This window comes from Mastigoproctus giganteus, chromosome 9 (assembly GCF_048544385.1).
Source record: "Mastigoproctus giganteus isolate SK-2022 chromosome 9, ASM4854438v1, whole genome shotgun sequence".
NCBI lineage: Eukaryota > Metazoa > Arthropoda > Arachnida > Uropygi > Thelyphonidae > Mastigoproctus > Mastigoproctus giganteus.
Genome location: NC_143583.1, coordinates 9529480 through 9553555, shown reverse-complemented (window position 1 = coordinate 9553555; position 24076 = coordinate 9529480).

Genomic DNA, 24076 nt, shown 5'->3' with positions numbered 1-24076 from the left:
CTACCAACTGTGCTACCCACGAGGGCATATAATAGAGTAAATTTGGATTGGATTAATTGCATGCAGTCATATCAACAGTTATGATCTACACTGAAACGATTCAGATAGAACTCAACCTATTTATAATAAAAGTTGTTATTGTATTTAAGTTGCAGAACGTCTGGGAGAGTCTGGATGACAGAAAACTGAGAGTGGTTATTACTCCATTATAAGCTTACACTAATAGGAAGAAATAAGTTTTCAATTCAGGGAAAGAAAATTAATCTTAATAATAATAATAAAGTTTAAATGAAGCATTTAGTGAAAAGTAATATAATGTACGTTAGGTACAAAACTGTCATCTTAAGACTGAGAACTATATCTACTTGTGGGTATTATGTCTGTAAATTGTTGGTGTTCTTTGTTGGTTTTTCCAGGACAAAATACCCGAGTTTCTTGGGCCTTACTATTCTAGCCTGAGAACGACTAGCTGAGCTACGGAGTGAAAGAAACCTATAAAAGTTCCTCTCGTCATTGATGGGATCAGAACCCGGGCACTTTCCATCCGATGTTGGGGAGGACAGTGATTATAATCCCTGTTCTATCCGTGAAGACAGCGTGTTAGGTACAGATGCATTAGTGAAAATAAAGGAAAATACGAATCTCATACACATCCCTCTAACCAAATTGTGGGGCGATGTCAAACGTAGCCCACTTTCGGACTATGTAAAATGGAGATGGGAGTGTTCCTTTTCGTTTACTCCACTCTTAACATAGAGCCACTGTATATACACTACCCCACTCTACCCAAAGTATTCATACATCATTGCTTTTGGAGAAACAAATTAATAAGATGCAGATACACCTTTGGATCAAATGACAACATCGATCCGTCGTGGAACACTTCGACCAATATCTTACAGCAGTCTGCAGGGAATTGTATTCGTTCCTCCCTTAGAGTAATTGCCAGTTCAGCTGTAAAAGTGGAACTTATTTGTTATGCTCTGATCACAATAGAACTATTGGATTCAGGTGGATAGACTGGACATGTCCAGAGTCCGCACCCGAATCTAATAGAATTTCGTTTTCTTCAAACTTGGTTTTTACACTGCAAGTTATGTCATTTTCGTGCTGGAATACTGATGGGCCATTTACACAGAACTGCCAGAGTGTTAACACAATAGAACTATTCAAGATATACGATTCGACATTGATATAATTTGGTATCAAATTCGACATTGATATAATTGTGGTTCGGACTCGGCACCAAAGTGCCGAGTCCGAACCACAAGAAGCAACTCTGCAGAATGGCCGCTATTTTAACTTCATTATGGGCACAACAGTACATTAAAATAAACATCCTACGGTTATTATCGACACCAACGCTCTGATGTGGAGGTTGTGCAATGCAGCTCTCGCTGCATATGACCTATTCCTACTGCTATGGTCCGAAAATCAGTGGCCAGGTACCACTGCGAACTTGTTTGCGGTCTTATGATGATGACGGTCTGAGAGCAGCAGAGTAGCTACTCTGCATGTAAACTCATGTCGCGCCCCTCCCTAAGAACGGTGGGAGCATTTTGGGCACTCCGGTGTATCAAAAGGTGCAGCATAACGTTTTATAAGGGCATCACTTCGTTCGCTTTCACCACTTTCCTCAGTCATCGGCGATTCCTTAAGGGCAAGTCACTACAATGTATAAAGGTATGGTTAAATGTAAGAAGATAGCGAGTGGTTATCAATGGGCATTGCTCTTCTTGGAATCATGTTATTACCGGAGATCCCCAGGGTTCAGTCTGGACCCATTGTTGTTTTCAATATTTTTCGATGATATTGATGAAGGTATATCCGGCTACTCTAACTAGTGAATTGTGTAGGTTTTTTTTTTTTTCCGTTTGGCTGATGCTATATAAACTTGCTTTCTTGCATCATTTGCCATTACTAATACACTACTATTCTGTCAGTGTTTTTTTTTTTTTTTTTTTTGTTTTGACCTACCTGACCATTTGTGTACACTCAATACGCTCTCGCCTTTCCATCTTTTTAATTGCTTCAGTTACCGTTAACTTTGCGAGGTTCAAACATATGACGGTTGCACTCAGTGGCAAAGCGCTGATATGCCATGTGACAATTAAGCCACAAAACACTGCAAGCGCTTAGCCGCTACTCTCGCTTTCTCTCTGCTTTTTGTAGCTTCTGTAATTGGCCGAAACCCCTTCCTTCTTTGTATGTACTTCTTTCACACCGAGGGATGCTTGATTACTTTTGGTGAGGTACTGTAGGTTAGCGTCATCACCATCAATGTTACTATGATATTACCAATGCATAGTTGATGACGTAATCCCAATGAGGTCATGCATCATGACAAATTTCATGATTCAGTTGAGCTGTTGTAATGACCTCTATAAATATTGTATAAGAAATTTGCAGTTGCCTTCTTGAAAATGCTAGACATTTTCTCTCCTTTCATAGACAATTGAGACAATTGAGGAGAGGCTTCAACGCAGAAAAATATTACGTGGTAATTGCCCTCGACTGTGCGCTCTTCGATTATCTCTTTCTCTCTGACTATTCCTTCAGCAGCAGTGAGCCTCCATTTATCGCGATAATCTCCGAGGCATCCTTGCACAAGGTTGAGGTTCAGGTTGAGTAGAGCACTGTCTGAAATTTCCCACATTTCGGCCGCACAAGTCAACAGTCTGACACATATACCCCACTTAGGGCCATGAAAAACGTTTCTGCGATGCCATTATTGCCACTTGCTCATTTCTCTGGCAGAAAGCCTGCTTTTGTGATGGAAAGCGCTGCAGGCCTCTCGCGCTACTGACTCTTCCCATCAAGGCAAGTAAGCAGACGACAAATGGCAGACATCTCTAACTGGCCTTGTTATGTCACAAATGCTTTATAAATATGGTAAAAAAAGAAAACCAAAGTGAATATTTCGCCGTGTGCAGAATGAGAGATGTCTATTGGGAGTGACAATTATGGTGAGATGAATTTGGGTATTGCGAAAACTAAGTTGCTCCGCAGCTTTTATTATTATTTTTTTGTCATAAATAGCTCCGAAGAATGGAAATGCGATGCATTTGCTCTTCAGTGGAAGTAGAGATAAAATCATGTAGCAGGACCTGACATTCTTCATTATCCATTTCATTTTTAGTTTTTATTTTATCGCAATGGATTATTTCATCTGAAAAATTAGAGTTATGATGGAGTAAGTCAAAGTCTGCTGACGAGGCAACTAGTGACGGTCGTGTTCAAAGCCGCTAAGTGGATTTTTCTTATTTATTGATTTGAAATTATTGTTTTTCTAAAACTTTTGATTTAAATTTAGTATTATAACATTATTTTGTGATTTTTTGATTAATTTGGTGTATTTATTCTTTACTCGGCCTTGTAAAAGTATCGGTAAGGGTTTCCACGTGTTCGTAACTACCGTTACCGTTAGTAACTTTCCCGCCATTGTGATACCGTACTAGATATACCGTAGGTTATATACCGTACTAGATAGCGTTAGTTGAACTTCGTTAGCAGTTAAATTGTACGTTTAAATAAATACATATAACGACTTAGATTACAAACGTAATATAATTAATAACATAACATAATTAATTAATAAATTAATAGAATCATGACTCAGACCAGAGCAGCAAAGCAAAAGGCTCAAGCTAATGGAAGTGCTGTGGCTCAGAGCAGAACTGAGAGGGGCAGTTGTCCTCTGACTCACAGCCTTATAAAATGCACTGTTTGCTTGATGTTTGCAGAGCAATCGGGTACGGGACATGATACTGCCAAGGGGGATGTCTTTGTGTGTGCGCGATGCAAGGAGTGTATCGATATCAGGCAACAACTCGGCGTTCTTGTGGGCCTATATGAGAGCTTGAAGGACAGGGTGGATGCCCTCGAAGAAACTAAATTGAGGGGCCCATCAAGCTCTCAGCTGCCCACATCAACGCCAGAGCTTGCACTTGGGCATCGCGTGACACAGAGACAACCCCTAAGGCAGAATGCGCTGGTCCCGAAGGAACTAGTAGTTGTTGGTGACTCTATTGTCAGGGAAACGGGGAACATGCTTTGTAAAAAAGATAGGTGGAACAGGACCAGGGTATGTCTGCCAGGGGCAAAGGTTGATGACGTTGTAGGGCGAATATCATCTTTTAAGGGCACAAAAGGTGATATAGTTGTACACGTTGGCACTAATAATATTAAGAGTAGGAGACCGGCAGAATTACTTAACAAGTACAGGTCACTGTTGAACAAAAGCCGAGAATTAGGATTGAATTTGAAAGTGTCTGCAATTCTGTCCAGACACGATAGGAGGGAGTATATGATGAGAGCCTTGTCGATCAATTCGGCCCTGGAAAGATTGTGCAAGGCTCAAGGGGTAGAATTTTTTTCAGCCTGGACTGTACTTGTTAACAGGAGAGATTGCTTCTACAGGGATGGGATACACTTAAATAGAAAGGGTGCAAAAATATTTGCTGATGCTATCGAGGCAGTGTTAGGTGGGTCGGAAAACTGCTAGCTGGGGGGGAGACAAAGACCAATAGGTTGACAGTAGCCACTGGCAGAGGTGAAAGAGATTCTTGCACTGCTTCTATTAGAATGAGCAGAAGCCTGAAAAACAAGATGCAGGATATTTCAGAGACTGCCGGGAGTCATTGCGGTACAAGTAAACACATGGGTTGTGTTAGGGTAGCTAAGAATAGAAACAGGTGCAGGTATACTTGCGTGTACACCAATGCTAGGAGTTTAGTAAATAAATTTGATGAATTTGAGGTATTGCTCAAAACATCGAAGGCAGATATTGTTGGCATATCAGAGACGTGGTGTCACACAGATATAAGGGATGCAGAACTGCAATTTGGGGAGTACAACGTCTACAGAAAGGATAGACAAGATAGGAAGGGAGGAGGGGTTATGCTATTAGTTAAGAAACACATAAAAACCAAGGAAGTGAAGCCAGTCGACATCGCTGGACAGTGCAGTGCGGAGTCAGTTTGGTGTGACATAAACATTGGGAGATCAAAATTGAGAGTAGGAGTGTGCTATAGGCCTAATGACTCTGATGAGTATAATAAGGAACTATACAGGGAAATAGAGTGGGCCAGTAAATCAGAGTGTCTTATAATGGGAGATTTTAATTTCCCAGATATTGACTGGAATTTGGGGGCTGGTTACTCACACACTAGCAGGACTTTTGTGGATTTATTGGATGATTGTTTTCTACATCAGCATGTTCGGGAGGCAACTAGAGGGAGTAATACTCTTGATTTGATTATCAGCAGTGATTCTTCATGCATTAAGAATCTGCAGATAAATGAACCACTAGGTGGCAGTGATCACAGTGTGCTGAAGTGGGATTTACTCAAAGAGGTAACTACCATTAGGGGTAAAGGGAAGGGTTATTGCTTCCGTAAAGGCGACTACGATGGACTGAGACAGTATTTAAATTCTATACAGTGGGACCAACTGATGATGTTACCAACAGCAAATTCAAAATGGGAAGCATTCAAAGAACTTATCTTGGAAGCTACTAGGCTTTACATACCAACTAAGAAATATTGTTCAAGGTTTAGGCCAAAATGGATGTCAGATGAACTAATGAGGCATATGGCAGAGAAGAAAAATGCATGGGATACATACAAATTAACACATGACACAGAAGCCTATGATAGATACAAGTTGATATGCAACCAAGTTACAAAGGAGGTTAGGCAGGCGAAGGCAGATTACGAGAAATCCTTGGCAAGGGATGCAAAGAAAAACAGCAAAGAGTTCTTTACTTATGTAAACTCTAGAAGGAAGGGGATGAATCAGATTGGTCCACTTGATATTGATGGGTCAAGTGTTGATGATCCTGCTCAGGTAGCTAACAAACTAAATGAATATTTTGCATCGACATTCACACATGAGGAGTTATTCAGCGAGGGGAATGCCAGAGATGTATTCAACTCTAGCAGTAAGCTACAGAATCTTGAAATAACTGGGAGTAAAGTGGAGGAGAAACTGTTGAAGATAAACACAAGAAAGGCACCCGGGGTGGATGGGATCTATCCAGTTATATTAAAGGAGGCAGCAACGGAAGTAAGCAAACCCTTAGCCATAATTATGAGAGCTTCCCTGGACTCAGGGGAGGTACCCATAGACTGGAGATGTGCAAATGTGACCCCAATTCACAAAGGAGGATCAAAGGCTGACACAAGTAATTATAGACCTGTGAGCTTAACTTCTGTTCCAGGAAAATTAATGGAGGCACTGGTTAAAGAAGCACTGCAGGATCATTTAGACAAGACTTCAGTTATAGCTCAGACACAGCATGGTTTTGTTAAGGGGAGGTCTTGCCTGACCAACTTGATTGGATACTATGATGCAGTCACAAAAGAACTGGATGCAGGGAATAACTTTGATATTATATACTTGGATCTTAGAAAGGCTTTTGATACTGTTGCACATGGAAGACTGCTACACAAATTGGAGCAGTGTGACATTGGAGGCAGATTGCTGCTATGGATAAAGGGGTGGTTGAGGGGGAGAAGACAGAGTGGTAATCAATGGACACTGCTCATCGTGGACTGATGTTATTAGTGGAGTCCCTCAGGGCTCAGTGTTGGGTCCATTATTGTTTTCTGTATTTATAAATGATATTGATGATGGTATATCGGGCTTAATGTCCAAGTTTGCAGACGATACAAAGGTTGCCAGGGTTGTCAAGGACACTACTGACACTATGCTGCTGCAACAGGATCTGGAAAGGTTGAGCAGATGGGCTGAGAGGTGGCAAATGAAGTTTAACATTGACAAATGTAAAGTACTACACATGGGAAACAGCAATCCCAGAGCAATGTATCAACTCTGTGGTACTACACTGACAGTGGTAGAGAATGAAAGGGACTTGAGGGTGGTTGTTCAGGCAGATATGAAGTTCTCTGAGCAGTGCAGACGGGCTGCAAGAGTAGCTCATGGAGTATTGTCAATGATATACAGGAATTTTTCCAGCAGGGATAAGGAGGTGATTATTCCATTGTATAAGGCGATGGTCCGGCCACACCTAGAGTACTGTATACAGGTCTGGAGGCCTCATTTCAAGAAGGATGTAGAGCTGCTGGAACGAGTACAGAGAAGGGCAACAAGATTAGTGAATGGAACAAAGGGGTGCTCTTACGAAGAAAGGCTTAAGTTTTGCAAATTACAGTGTCTGGAGACTAGGCACCAGCGAGGTGATCTGATAGAGGTGTATAAAGCCTTGAATGGTTTAAGCATGCTCAATGCTGATGGGATTCTTCCTCTAGCCCAGGAAAATCACCTGAGAGGGCATAAATTCAAATTGAGGAAAGACAGATGTAGGATAGACGTGCGGAAATTTGCCTTTAGCCAGCGGGTGGTTGGTTGGTGGAACAGACTTCCATCCCTTGTGGTGGAGGTTGATAGCCTAAATAAGTTTAAGGCTCAGCTGGACAAGTATTTTGAACGAACAGAGGGGTGAAGTGGAAGTGGTTTTTTTTTTTTTTTTTTTTGGCTGATGCTGCATAAGCTTGATTTCTTGCATCAAATGCCTCTACTAATGCTAACAAATGCTAATAATGCTAATCTCTGAAATGTGTGCAGCCATGGCTGTTCTCTTTAAGAATACTTTCTCTGCAGTACAAAATATTTACATAGTTTTTTCCAAGTAATTCATAGATTTTTGAAACATAAAGCAATGTTACAAATCAGGTTATATTGTAACCTGTTTTGTAACAGTTGGCAGTAATATTGACCTAAAGTGGTCGGTGAATTAAAAGATAACCTTCAAAAAGATTAATTCAACTTTTACCAATCAAGTCTCTTTTTTTCTGCGAGCATCGATACTAAACATTTATGACAACCAATAAACTTTTGAATTGTTTTCATATGTGTTTTATTAATACAATTAATATCGCATTAATATTAATCCAATATTATTAATATTGTAATCGACTCGACCTATATATCTTGGGCGATTTCTGTCCAGTAATTTATGGAAAATTCTTTTTTTTTTTTTAGATATTCAAATATTCTGGCCTAATTTTCTTAGTGTGTTCAGCATTAAACCTTACTATAGCTAGAGAATACAAGAAAAGATTCACGAGAAATATCTTCTGGGAAATTATTAGATGCAGCGCTTATGGGCTAACCAACTTTTGCACAGTTACCAGCTGCTCTACTCCCCCAATGCTATGTGGGTGTGGGGGATACTACATAATTTATTGATAACCATCTTGGAATCCATTTTTTTTTTTTTTTGAACAACCGTTTATTTACTGGTTTATTTCCAGCCTTGCCGGACACATCTATATGCGTCAGCCAGTGATGGATGGGTCTGATGAAAGCTCACCGTCCATCACGTGGCCATAGGCAGGTATCTCGTGAAGTAAATCCTTTCCCGCTAACTAGACACCATACAGCCGATAAATTAAATCAGTAAATCGATTTAGCTTTCCAGATCCTGAAATCCCTTGACCTTCTCTCTCTCTCTCTCTCTCTCTCTCTCTCTCTCTCTGGTAATCTCTGACAGCTTCTTAACACTTATTGACTGTTTTCTGTGCATGTTGGGTTGTCTTTGCATACCTGTAGAAGGCTTAATTTTTCTCATTTTACTAGTATCTGTTTTATCTTTTATCCTTAGTAAGTCACAGTAAAATAGAAATAGAGTTATGATTGTTAGAATAAGTGCAAAGTGACCGGAATGGTGAGTCAGCACAGGTTCTAATTTTTTTTTTTTTTTTTTTTTTTTTACGTTCAGAAGGCAATCTACTCTCGCTGTTTCTGTGGTCACCATGACTACATATGCTACCAGTTTTATTTGCAGTAGTGACGGTTTTTCCAGAGTTTTAAACTTCTCATTACAGAGAAATTTGTGAAATGCATTGTAGTAACTCTCTGGATATTGGGTGTGGTATTCACCAACGTGTGTGTGTGTTACTACCACATGTCCGGGTGCTCCCACTGGACTCTTGGCCTGAAACAGCCTTTTAAAGCCAAGATACGCATTTTAAAGCCACGTAATATACATTGATTGGTATTTTATTAGGTACATCTGACTAATACCCAGTAGGTCGCTCTTTAGTGCTTAGAACAGCCTAGATTACAAGTTAGATGGTTGCAGATCTCTACTCTGAACATTTCATTCCGCTTATCCCACAGGTGCTCAATTCGAATAAGATATGGTGACGAAGAAGACTACCGCAGTAGGCTGAACTCATTCTCTTGTGCCTGGAACCAGTTTTATACAAACCTGGCATTGTGAGATGGAGCATTACCCTGCTGGAAGATCCCTTTCGAAGGTGAATGTACTGCAGCCATGAAGCGATGCACTTGGTCAGAAACAATTTTTCCAGGTAACCTGTGGCATCCAAATGTTTCCCTAATGCTATCACGAGTCCAACGATCACCATAAAAATGATTCCACTTTGTCAACACATGAGCACTCCACAATGGTGACGCCTTACGTGATGAGTCCATGGACTCATTCGTTTTGTGCCATAACCTGGTCCTGTCATGATGAAGCAGAAGAAACTTGGATTCGTTAGACCGGGCAACGTTTTTCCAATCTTCCAGAGTGTTGGCCTTCCGGAACACATTGTTACCGTATTTTTTTGTCTGTTTGGAGTGGAACTTGGTTCGGTTGTGAACTGCTATATCCCGTTTGTTATCTACTGCTTGTACTCTGCACAAGCTATATGAGCCTCCGTTAGCCTCTGCCATCAACGAGTTGTTTCCAAACGTATTGCAATGGAGGAGAAAAAAGGACAAATCTTCATCAACATTGAAGGAAGAGCAAAATCTGATGTTATTAACGATAGAATGGTAGTATAGAAGGTTTCTCTACCAGGTTTCTTTAAATATCTTTGATAATTACACTACTTGGTTGGCATGTGCTTAACATGTAGAAGAAAATGATATAGTTTGCAAAGAAATATTCCCCGTAGTGGGGAGTCGCTTTCTGAAAATGAAAGAGATTCTTTCATTTTCAAAAAAAAGATCGCAGTCACAGGGTGTTTTTTTTTTATTTTTTATTTATTAATTAAAGCGGTCCCAGCCGTTTTACGGCAACCCCGATGTCGCTCTACGGCAACACATAATTTAGCAGTACTCTAATATACTCCCTCTCCTGTTTGCCCAAATACAGGGAAAGAAAAACTGCCACGACCAAAACAAATATATATGCAAAAACTGAGAATAATCAAATTGCATTAAAAATTAATATACTTATAATTAAATTTTAGACAAAATCCAAACTTCATCGTAATGAGCTACATTTGTTCAGAGTCTTTTTGGAAAGCCAAAACACAAGGAGCTGTAGAGAACAGAAATACCAGCAGGTGAGCGGGAATTGCAGTGGATATAGCAGCCTCATGCCTCCACCGAAGCAAAGCCTTTCAGAACGATTCCACAGAACTTTAGGTAATCCGGTACTACATCATACCGCATTACCAATCCATGGCTTTCAGTTGCAGAAGAGTCTTAGACTTAACAAACATAGCAGTTACAGAGGCCTGGAAGCTAAGAAGTTCTCCAGTTTATCAACTAGAATCATCTCGTAGCCGTCTGCCATAAGATTGAGATTACTTACCCGAGATACCAATTCAGTTCTCAGATCACTGTACCCCCTCACAGTTGTACATAATATGTTCCCATGATTCCCTTTTGCCACAATAGCAACTAGATCTTTCACTGATTCCTAAATCGTGCAACTTTGCTTTAATCGAACCATGACCAGTCAATAAGAATATAGTTTGTAAGTTTGGTGCAAACTATTTAAACTTTATCAAGACTGCATTTCTTATGTCTGAGAGAAAAAAAAAAAAGAGCGTAATCCGTCCTTTATCACAAACCCTCCAACGCTCCTGCCAGACATTTAACAGAGCGGCCCAGATTCTTGCCTTTTCCTACCTGGGATCTACCAAAAATTTCATTCTCTATATTCATAAAAGAACAGGAAATGCCACGGCAGATGGAGTAAGCCAACACACAATGCACCAAATGCAGATCAATAGAAATTTTCTGGTCACAACCTGCAAAGCTGGAGTCGACACAGTTCTGTCAATAGACAACACTTTTCTGGCATTTACAGTAGTATTGTATTTCTTCACAGTGTACATATGGCGTCTGACTCTGACGCTATGCACAATTCTGCATGCCATGCACGTCCTAAGGAGCATTACTCTGAATGGAACTGAGCGTTTTAATAAATACTTTTCTACCCTCAGACCAATTTGGTGCACCGCAGATTACCATGGGGATAAATACACATTCATATAGCAAGTTCAGCACCTTACCTTTTATTCCCCAGCCAACCCTAATGATTCGAGTAATCCTTACCTTTTCTGCCGTGTTGTGAGTTGAAAATCAAAGATCCGTCAAGCATAATGCTTAGATATTTTAATTGACTTGTCAATTTTAGGCTCGACCCATTTATTCTCACAACTTGTGGTCTTCTACCCGAAAAATAACCCCTGATGGCCATTTTCCTTGTTTTGGTTCCTAATACAGACAGGTTATCTAAGCTACACCACTTAAGTTCAAACAAAACATGTTGCGTCCCTGAATTTCCCTCGGGTAAGCAGCACAGGATCGTCAGCATACTCCACCATCTCTATATACTCAAAGTCCCTGCGCAGCAAATCGTCCAAAACTAGGTTCCACATTAGCGGTCCAAAAACCGATCCTTATGGGCATTCCCTGGTAACCTCTTCACAGTGTACACAAGCACTCCGCTCCATTCCCAAGCTTCTTGCTCTTCCGTCGAGGTTACATTTTAAAGATCGGTTCCTCCCTTATCAGAAGCTCCATTTAGCTCAGTCCTTGGATGTCGACTTGTGCAAAATCGTCGATGACAAAAAGTACAGACGGCGCATCCTGGATCTGCACGTGTGTTCCACAACCATCAACCGATGTGAGATCGCTCCGGCTCGGCAAGAATTTCAGGGAAACTGGAATTCAAGAAACTGTCATGTGTTATTTTAATTTATTTTATTATTTTAATCTGATGTATTATTGTTATTATATTTTATTTTTAACTAAATTCAATTTGCTGTATGCTATTTATTTATCCTATTATGTATTTATTACATTTCCGGCGAGATGATATCTCTGCCGCTTGCTAACCCCTGGCTTAGTGCCGTGAAGGGTTTGTAAAGGTAGGGTACCTTGAATGGGTTGAGCACGCTGAATTCTAATGGGATCCTTCCACTTGTTCAGATTACGAACCTAAGGGGGCTAAATTCAAATTAAGAAAAGACAGATGTAGATTAGTTGTGCGGAAATTTGCCTTTAGCCAGCGGGTGGTTAATTGCTGGAACAAACTTCCATCTGTCGTTGTGGAAGTTGATAGTTTGAATAAATTTAAGGAGGAACTGGACAGGCATTTGGAGGGAATGGTGTAATTTTTTTCTTTTTTTTTTTTTTTTTTTGGCTGATGCTACATAAGCTCATACACTTGCTTTCTTGCATCACATGCCACTACTACTACTACTACCTGCGTGTACGTAGGAACCTTACAATAAAGATCATATTTATTTATTTATTTATATAAAATGGAGTCGATCATTAACCAACCGACGACTTAACAGCGTGAAGTAGTCTTTTAGCACCCTAAAGATCTTAGTTGAACAGCCTGCAAATCGCAACATTATAAGAACGCCGTTCTTTAATGACTTTAAGGGAACTTTTGACTCCATTGAATGGAGGCAAAAGTTCCCTTAATGTCAATAAAGATTCCAAGGACATACTTACTGTTCGAGCCTAATATATAATTCCGCAATTCCCGAAGCGCATTTCTGTTCCACGACCTGGAGTAAATCCATATTGTCTGCTAGACCAATGTAAGATGTTTTCAGTATAATCAGTAATCCGTCTCGCCAGCATTAGGAGGACAACAGGTCGATAAGATCGTGGATCATTCTTTGACCTCGATGTTTCCTTTAGTATCAGGCTTTAAAACTGGACGGTAATCGGGGATATTTTGGATGCGAGGAACGCTCTCCAGCTTCCTCGATCCAGACTTGAAATGCTGTGCCTTATGCGAGCAGGTGCTATAATGGCTATCACTAGTAGTCCTACTTTGTGGAAGTGACACCCTCGCAATCATGAACAACGATAAGCATGACCCTAATTTTACATGATTTCTGTTATGAAAGTCTCTTAGGACAAGTATTCAAGTATTCGGGTTTAAAAAGCGGGATCCAGGGTTTCCCCTATTACTCCGCTGTGTAATCTAACAGCAAATTTTGCTGAGCCAGCAATAGATAAAAAAAAAAAAAAAAAAAAAAAAAGAGTTGAATAAGGAAGAGAACGTCTAACGAAATGTTTGTACTTTAAATGTAGTATTGTGTATGTTATGTTGTGTGTTGAGTGCTGGCTCCTGGCATTTAGCAGTCCAGGGGCAGAAGCAATTTCCTTCTACCCCCGGACTCCCGTCCCTAACCACGAGGAGGTAGCCAGGGACTACTATCTAAAAGACGCTAAACATCAAGGAAATAGTGGAAAGGAAGTTAGTAGGAAAAAAGATAGCAGGAAAAATATAGAAAATTGTGGAGGGAAAGAGTCCTCCATACTAGCGGAATAACAAACAATAACGTAATTTACAAAAACAGGATTAAGTTAACCAAAATAGGCAGAACAAAGCCAACATTAATCATAAGAATTAACACAACAATCATAGAAGACAATGCCAACTACTTAGTAGCAACACTGCAATCTAAAAACAATTATGTGCAAAAATAAGCAATTACTTTATCACAGGTCCAGAGACCTGGAAGGAGAAATTAAAATAAACAGAACAATTAGTTATTTACATAACTAACAACTGTACAACATAATGGGACGTACGGCAGTAAACTTAACTGCCCAGACATCAGTAGCCCAAAGTACTCTACATAACCTAAGCAATAAATTTTGTAAATAACTGACAATGGTACGACTTAATGGTATATACAGCAGTGAACTTAACTGCTTTAACTCATCATGAGCCAAAAATACATTACAAGCTACACAATTTAAACATCATCTAAAAAACAAGACAAGAAGCATTAATTACAAATAGCCTATATACAAAATTAACAACAGTGACACCAGCACTCCAAGAGACACACTTAGATTGCCAATTAAAACACTAAACATAATCAGGTTATTAGGTTAACAAAGTCTTCCTTCGCCTAAACACTTTATCAGCGAAGGAAGAGAAAGCCCCAAAATTCTCCGGACAAGAAATCAACAAAGGGAAATCATTAAGTGAATAAACTCCAGTGACCAACTGGAGAGGCAACCTCAAGTCCAAATACAAAGGACAATCCAAAACAATATGAGGTACAGTTTCCTCAACACCACAAAAACAATTAGGTGACCCAACAAGACGAAGAGCACAAAGCCTGGAGTTAAGGCTACCATGACCAGATAGCAAAAATGTTGCAAACATACCAGGAGAAAACCAAGAACGATGGGAATCATCAACCAAATCTACAGAGGGAAGAAAAAGAAAAGTAGTTCTACCTTTTGAATCAGCGGCCCACTGATTCTGCCACTCAGCCTTAAAAAGAGCTCGTAAACGAGTGATCTCATCCTTCTTAGAAAGCTGCAAACTAACAGAAAAACCAAACACCTCAGCCTCCAGCCCATGCCTCCAATAGAACAACAGATAATTTAAAATCACTTCATAATATACTGGAAGTTTACCATTGAGCACAATAAGAGCTGAGGTAGAAATTGTCCTGCAAGAACGAGAAATAACTAACAAAAAGAATCGCTGGGCTTGAAGCAGGTATCTGGAAACCATAGCCGAAAGACATTTATGGCCCCAGGCCCCAGCTGCATAAAAAATTATCGGAAGAAACAAACAATTATAATATCTTCTCAGAACACTAGGCTTCAGACCAAAAGAAGATTTAACTATCTTAACTAATTTTGATGTTACAACACGAACCTTTTGAACCAGGTACTTCGCATGCTGAACAAAGTTTAATCTATCGTCCAGCATGATCCCAAGATATTTATAACAATTTACAAGTTTTATGGACTGACCATACAATTTTAGAACTGGTGGTCTATGAACATCAAGCCGCCCCTTGAATAGCATTTGCTTCGTCTTTACGACTGAGATCTCGAGTTTGTGCAAACAACACCAACTGTCGAGAGTCTCTTAGGACAGATGGGGGGGGGGCTGTAGTTAGCACGGCTCATCGGATTGCCCTTACAATTGAGATTCATATGGCTGAGCCAGTGTTCCGCCCAGTATAATTATGATACATCGGATAAAATGTATCTTGACGCAATGGCATTATTTCATGTACACTATTGAAAGATGTTGGATTCTGTATATTTAATGATTATGAGAAACAGTATCGTGATTCTGTGCATTCTAGAGTGTCTTTCGATACGTGAAGCATAGTTTTCATCCCAATTAATATTAAAACCAAACGATACCATTCGCTCTCAAAAGAATAAAATTCTGGTTTATCGTACTTCGACCATGTGAAGAGCGCTTTCACATGGTCAATTGTCGTATTTCAATTGTCGTGGTCAATTGTCGCGCTTTCCATCAACTGTCGTATCTGCTACGTAGAAATACTACAGATACAATTGCTACATGGAAAACACGAAAACCCCCGTGGAATTTCTGTGCACATATAAAAAGGAACAGAATTATTTTTTCTTCTCTCCTCATAGTACGATACAATATAAAAGAATTGTTATGGATGCAGTATCCCTTGGTGAAACCTTATTTGCATTCTTACATAGTATATGACAGAATTTATTGAATCCCGCTCCCTTCCCCTTTATGGACCTAATTCAGTAATATTTTACAGTTCATCTTCGGCTTGATGGTTTAAGTTTACATCTGACCACACCTCTTGTTAGGGACCATCTTCCGGTCTTTCATGCAAAGGAAAAAGTCATTAATTATCTTAGCAAATATTTCCAGAAAGTTTTCACCTCGATTCGCATTCATCCATCCGACACACCTCATGCTCCACCCTTCCAATCACCATTATTTCACATTCTGGAAGATTAATGTGGAACTTCCATTCATCATTTAAATTGACTGCCTCCTGTAACAAACCTTCCCAATTAATCCCTGACTTTACTGGAAATAAAAAAAAAAAAAAACATGATTAAAGCTGCGATATACCCCAGAAGTTTTACTGTGTTTTAAAACCTATTTTTTTTTTTTTTTCGAATATTCCTCATGTTAATACTCTGACATAATTTCTTAGAACATATTTAGTGTCGAATTGTATTAATATTTGGTGAACTCTTATTATCAGAGTTCAGCTGATCGGTGATCTTCATGATTTCTTGAGAAAGTTTGTTCTAGACATCTCCACGTATCTTCATGAATGGCATTTTTAAGAGAATCCCAGTCTGGGCTTTGAACCGCGCTACTTGAGATAAATTGCCGTCATTGTGAGAAGAGAATGTGCAACGTTAGCGCTTCCCTCCACACAAAATGACAAATAAACATAAAAGAAGCAGCGAAATTGGAGCAATTTTATGGGAAATCAAACCTTGTTATTGTTTCTGTCTGATATTTGATTACCTTTCCGTTGCACGAAATCCATAACTGAAAATAGATTCCAGAGAAACGCAAAATCATATTTGCTTTAAAACTTTTACGTAATTGAAATAATATTCCAAAGAAAGTCATCGTTCTGTGGATTGTTAAGCATATTTGCAAAATTATTCAAAGAACGAGAATCCCATTTGGGGATAAATAAAAGCAATTTGAATGTGTTAGCTTTTTAGAGGCAAAATATCGAAGGTTTCGACTGCTCTCTCTCCATGGAAAATGACAGGTCTATTAATGTAATAACATTCTGATTGCTTGTATGATTGCAGAATGCGCATAAAGAACTTTGAACATTAAGTGGAAAGCCATTTGGTTGAAAAGCTTTTCCAGAAATCTAAAACATTCCCTCCGGGTATTGTGATCTTCTCTTCGTATTTACTATCGTGAAAGCAAACATCGCAATGGCTGTCAGAGAATATTACTCAAGGCAGTTACATTAAAGACTAAATACTTTGAATCACGAACAGGGGTTTTTAAGACGTAGGGGTCGCATCGGCAATATTTAAGACAGTTACGCTAATAACTTTTGTTTGAATTGAGACAATTTCTTTTCTTAATCTTAAAGAATATATGTCCACTAATTGCGCGAGCGAAATTCGTTTTTTAGATTTTTATTCGATGTAATGCAAACAGCAAAGCGAATAAATTTCAGTTTTCTGAAATATATTTTTTACGAATTTAGTGTTTCTAGTACAGTATTCCATTTTGTACCGGGTGTGCTCCTCCAGAGGACCACACCCGGTACAAACATGAAAGAGCACGGTTCATGAAGGAGAAGAAACGGGCACACATGGATATGGCTAAAGCAAAACTAAAAAAAGGCAAAAGAATTGTCAGCAAAAAAAACCTCGCGCATAAAATGACTGAGGCATCCTTTAAGGAATGGACCGAAGCCACTTTGGAACACCCCTCAAGGAAAACCAAATTGACAGCGAAGCAAACAATAACAGGATACAAGATGTAATTAAGGGCTCAAGGAAAACCAAATTCACAGCGAAGCAAACAATAACAGGATACAAGATGTAATCAAGGGGTTTAAGGAATCTATCAATAGTAATCGGATTGTCACTAACAATGGACATCTAAAGGAAATCAGTATTAGCAGAGACAACTTAAAAAGTGCAATCAACAGCCTCCCAAATAAAGCAACGATTGGGCCAGATAATTTCCCACTATTTATGATCAAAATCTGTAGCTGTTACATCATCGATGTTCTACTACACATATTCCAGAGAATTTTGATGGAGGAGAACTTCCCGAAGCTGTGGAAAAGCTATTTTGTAAAACCTACCCCCAAAATAAAAAACCCAAAATCTGTAAAAGACTTCAGACCAATCGCTATCGGATGCTCATTGCAAAAAATCTTTGAAAAAACAATCCTGCACACCATCATCGAGCATTGCTTTAAGCACAGGCCAGAATACCTGCACTCAGTACTTCCGCAGAGATCGACCATCACCAACCTCATGGAGACACTGGTAAGGACCCAGCAAGCACTAAACAGTAAGCAGCAGGTGGACGTAGTCTATTTAGATGTGGCATCCGCGTATGATAACATATCCATCCCAACTCTAATAGTCATTCTGCGGGACTACTTTCACATTACAGGAAATGCCCTCCATTTATTAAAGAGCACTCTTTGGCGCAGACAAATTGCGGTGACAAACGAAAACATGTGCGCAACGTATGAGGTTGATAAAGGTGTCCCGCAAGGAGGAGTATTGTCTGCCACACTTTTTGCCATAGCCCTCGAACCCTTCTTAGCCCAGAACAAGAAGCACTTCATCACATACGCCGATGATATAAATTTTTTATTACCTCAGGAGATCAGAAATCAGCTGAATACCACAACCAAGTGGCTAATACTAAAATAAAAGAACTTCAAGAGTATCTCGATTGTATCGGACTGCAGTTGAACGAAAAAAAGACGACACAAATGACTTTCACAAATAAAATAAAGCCAAACAAAATGGCAATATTTGTGAACGGCATCCTCGTCCAAAAGGCACAGTTAAACATTGATCTTGGTCTCAAGTGGGACGAAGGCCTGACCTTCCGCCCGCACTTCGCATACATCCGTAACAAAATATACGCGGCGCTTTGGGCAACCAGGCAGGAGCTCACCGGTATTAGAGACCCCGGTCTGATGAAGCAATACATCAACAGATGTGTTACTCCTATTCCCCTATACGCGGCACAAATCTGGTCTTCAGCTGCCGAATGCAGTATCAAAGCCTTTCTAGGACTCGAATACTGGCTCTTGAGATGGCTGAACAGAATTTCAGCTAAGCCTTTTACCATCTCAAGAGCTATACTATACTCCAATTTAGAGGTCACACCCTGGAGACAAATAATCACGTCAAGGAACATAATGACCCTCGCTCAGCTTTTAACGGGACGACTGGACGCATCGAAAGCCCGAGAGTGGATAAAAATACCCGGCGAAAAACCAAGAAGAGTTGCAGATAAGAAACCACAACTGAAATCGGCATTTACGCAGTTAGATAGCCTCGGAAGATTCTTTCCAGCAAACACCATCCAGCTGTTCAACAACCTCAATATCAATCCTGAAAAGCTCTGCAATTGCAAATCCTACAGAAAGGAAGTTCTCAGAAACTCTTACTTGCAAATACAGATGTGAGGATACAGTTTCAGCACCTTGTTCGGCCAGACACAAGCCACTGGGCTTTAGGAAACCCGACCTCATCAAGAAATAGATGTCAGGATTGTCCTACCTACACTACTCTAATCCCCACAGAAGACGACTGCTGGAAATTTGAACTTTCAAATTTTTTATTCTACTGTATCGCGGTCATTCCTGTTGTTTCAAATGCTGTACGTTTGGCTGTAAATATTTGTGTCTATGTAAATACGGTGAAACGCCCACTTGTATGTGTTTAAGCAGAAGGTATGCTTCAATTGTCACGGTATGTTCTTACCAGTTTACGGTAGTAAAAGCCTTTGCCAGTAATTAATAACTCAAATATTCTATATTCCAGATAATTATAAATCAGATATTATGTATTTCGTGTAATTTATAACTGTAACATAGTTGTATATGTATGTTCACCCTCTAGCCTGTGGCTGTAACCGGGTGTTCTCCTAAGAGAAATAAACTGATAATAATAATAATAATAATAATTTTCGTTTCTGGCATTATTCTATTCAGACTCTTAAACTTAAGAATGAAGCAGTGTTCAAGATGTATATTTGGAGTGGTTTTCCACTTCAAATATATCTCAGGTGTTTTTCTTGGTGCTTCTAAGTAAAGACTTTTTGCTACCATCCTGTGTTTTTCGTAGGTTATTCAAGTTACTTTTGGATTTAGGTTTCAGCTGTACGGATATTTGACTAATAAACCCCTGATATGTTATTTCCCCGCCCTCTAAGTAAGATTTTTTAATCCAGTTTTGGTTCATTTTCATTGTAATTGAAGGATACTGAGTTTTATTTCTTTCAAAATGGCTTTATTTGAGTTATTATGGATCTCCAAGACAGCATAGTGGCTTATCCACTTGTGACTCTTTGGAGAAGTCTGGATTTGAGTTCGATCGGACACTTGAAGAATAGAATTTTTAACGATTCATTGATAGAGCTGTAGTTAGCCGAGTGCAGTTCAAGGGAGTAAACAAATTCATCTGGTCTACCTCATATGATTCTAAAACTAGATTTCAGATTACTTTTACGCTTTCAGTTAAAATATTTTATTGTCCAAGTGTTTATCAAAGTATTGCATGTACATTTTTATTTTTAGGTCGGTTAGTATTCTAAGTGGGTTTTGTTTCATAAAAAAGAACTTCGATCTAGTTTGATTTTGCACTGAACAGTTCTCTCTATTTGTTTTTTAAAGGGTAGAGATGGTAAATACAAATTATGATGCCACTACATCGACTCAATTACTTCTGCCGTTTTGTTCATTTGTTAAAAAATTGGCGAAGGCCTTCCTTTAGGAAAATGTACGGGTATTCACCACTGAAAAATCTGTGACTAAAGCAGCTCTGCATAAAAAGCGATGTCCCCTTTATGTGCAGTTTGATGTCTGGAAACAGCAAAGTTCGCGGGGGTAAGGTTATGTGAGCAGCTAGTATTGGGAAATAGTTTAAAGGCCAATTATCCGTTCTTCTCCCCACCTTCAAGTAAAAATTCCAAAATAGAAATGGAAATTATACGTATTAATTTACGTTACCGGTTTCATCTCTTTAAACCATATTTTTTGTTTCACTATGACCTTCCGTGACAGTACAGTGGGATATCCACATGTTGCTCGTTAAAAAAAAAAAATAAATAAAATAAAAATCAACTTTAAAATTATTAGAAATTATACATCTTTTGACACTGGTTCAACGATACCGAAAGAGAGACTCGCGACCAGAAGTAATGTAAAAATAAAATACTTTGTTGGATAAATACATGTTGTATAATCTTCATTACGGAAAGAGAAACCACACAAATCCTTTCATGCCATCGGAATACCAGAGGTTAGTCATTTCTAATATATGGAATCCAAACGGTCACTGTTCATCAACTTCACTTTGAACTTTTAAAACTCAGAGATTCGAAATATCTAAAGAAAAAGTGTGATTGGAGACAATCACAGAACTTTGATGGCAATTTCAGAAAAGCTGAGTATCAACAACTGGTAGATACAGAGTGAAGCGCATGATGAAATAAGACTTAAAAATACAAGCTGTTGTTTGATTTTATGCCAATGACTCTGGTATCAGTGCATTCTGTACTCGTTTGTGCTTTACGAAAAAAAAAAAAAAAAACCCGAATTTCTGGCACATAAATTCCTCTCGTTTAGACGAGACTCGATCGTACGCCGTTTTAGTGATCGTAACCACTCAGCTAGCTGCCAGGTTAAAATTTTAACTAGTTTGAATCCACTCAGCATGAAAGGATGCAAAATGAGAATACACTCACTTTGTCTGATTTAAAGATATGATTAAATGCAGTCATTTGCATTTAATCATATGCAATGATTAAATGCAATCAATGGATTTGCAGCTCATGAGGAGCAGATAATTAGTGTTAGTAAGACAAAAATAGGCAAGCAAACGGACTTTTCTGCATAAACGATTTAAAAAATATATTTCTCGTTTCACTTTAGTAGCACCTTCTATATATTTTTTGTTTAACTTTATTTTCTGTGGAGAGTTTTGCTTTGCGTTTTGAGGGCTCTCGGCTGCTATTGTTTTATTTCTCACTGCGTAAGGGCCACTACTCTATCTATTGAATCGACGGACTAATAGACTGTTTATCTGATGCCTTGATTTGTTTACCTTCGAAACGCAGGTGATTCTGTGATTAATGGTGTCTTGTGGCCTTCTGAAGAGATGAGACTTAATGATCGTTCCTATTTATTTTTATTCGTTTCCTGTTCTGATCATGTTGCTGCAGTTGGTATCTTTTCTGTAACATGTCACCATATTCACTTTCGGCGTACATAGGAACACCGGTCTAAATTTGTTTATAACTGGTTGATAAAATTGCCGGATTCACTGCTAATTAATTATTCGAAATTGTTTGTGACGTATCCCTCTTTCTGAAACATCCTTATTCTTAACGCTAGTTTCTTCATTATATCAGTTGTATTGTATTGTTTTACTATTATTCTCATCCCGCACGACTTATCACTCTGTTAACATATTCTTAATTTATATATGTGTACGTGTATATGATTTAAGATCCAGTCTTCTGTTATTCCTGATATTTTATATTTGTGCCCTCTGTTTCCTATCTCACCTACGAGGGGAAACCTTCCTCATTCTCAGCTCCTTATACACATCAATCAGTTCGCTCCTTAGATGTCTAATTGCCAAACTTTGCAGACCATGATTTCTTTTAAAAACTGTCTGTGCTAAACAAGATACATATGAAACTTCTGAAAATTGAGAAACTGTGAAAGAAAAGGAACCTTGGAAAAATGAGAAACCAAACAAAGTTGAGAGAAATTGGAAAAATAGAAGAACGAACTGAAAAGAAATATGGATGGAAACTCTAGAAATAAAGCGTGATTGTAAAGAAAACATTACAATCACTTACAAGAAGGATAGGAATAGAGAATGCTAGAAGGAGGTTTGGGGGAATGGAATTTTAGGGAATGAGGACAAAAAAAAAAAAAAAAAATGTTGAGCAAACTAAGGAAAAAATGAGCGGAACTGTTAACGGAAAGTTTAGGTTAGCAAAAGTTACGGAAAACTTTAATAAAATAACTTGAGGACTTGGAAATTTGCGATAATGTCACCGAAGAGAACAATACAAGAAATGATTCCTGTTTGTATAAAGCCTAAAACCCTTTCATTATTGGAATCCAAAAACGTCCTGAGAGTCTTCTGAAGTAGGTGTGCATCGAATGAATTCAGCGTGGCGTGATAATTTCCCTTATGACTTCTGCAAACAATCTACCTAGTAATTTGAGCACAAAAAAGGACAAACGTCTTGAAACTCAATAAGAAATATTTCTTATGTATGTGAAATTATTTAAATGACAGATTCGAAATGGTCTTTGTTTTTTGTGAAGAACGCAATCAGCTGTCAGCTGTGCACCCCGGTGGGTTGAAGTAATTACACACTCCTAAGAATGTCCCTGGGGAGATGCTGCCTGTAACAGCACTTTCTTCACGGTTGCTAAGCAATGATCTCCTTGGGGGTGGTCGTCCCAACCAGTCGGTGACGTGAGAAGACGTCTTGTTTGTTTTCTTTACTCTCGAGAAAACTCCACGTCGAAGATGCCTTTAGAAAGTAGAGAAGTTTCTTGTAATTTATATAGCAAAACAATCGCATCTTTGAGCGTGTCTCTAGGACTTATTTTTAAACAAATCGGTGAGGGAAACAAAAGCAGCAGAAGAGATGGAATCATCTTGAAAGTTTGCCTCATAAAACACACTGAAGATGAATAATTAAATTTTTCTGTGAGAGTGCTAATAAACCCATCTTATTCTTTGTCGTGAGGGGAATGCTTCCTGAAGATTCATAAAAACATGTATGGGAAAAGAAAGAGAGAGAGAGAGAATGAGCGCATAGTAATGGTGAGAGTGAATTGTTATTCTACTTAGGAACGGTGAAGAATTGAATGTGAATAAGAAAAATGATATGCAGAATTTTAACAGCTGCTTTGTTAGATAAAGAAAAAGGTTTTCAGATTCAAATCCTTGAGCGAATTAATTCCGGGATCGTCTGCAATAATTTGATTAATGCATGGTGTGATTAGATAAAATTTTAAACATGCTGTACTTATTGACGGATTTCAATGCTTATTTTATTTATTTTTTAATTTTTTATAGTTGTTTTAATCTCCTTAAGTTTTTATCACCTAAATGTGTTGGCACCTCTTGTACTCATTACTTCGAAAGTCGTTAAATTTATTAAAGATGGTCTACCCTAAGACAAAAAAAAAAACTAATTTTTCAGAAAATAGTTTTTATTTATGCATTACGTTGGAAGTTAAGGCCGCTAATTTTACACGTTTTTCTTCTAATTTTTGAGTCGTTAATTGGCTGAAAATTCCAA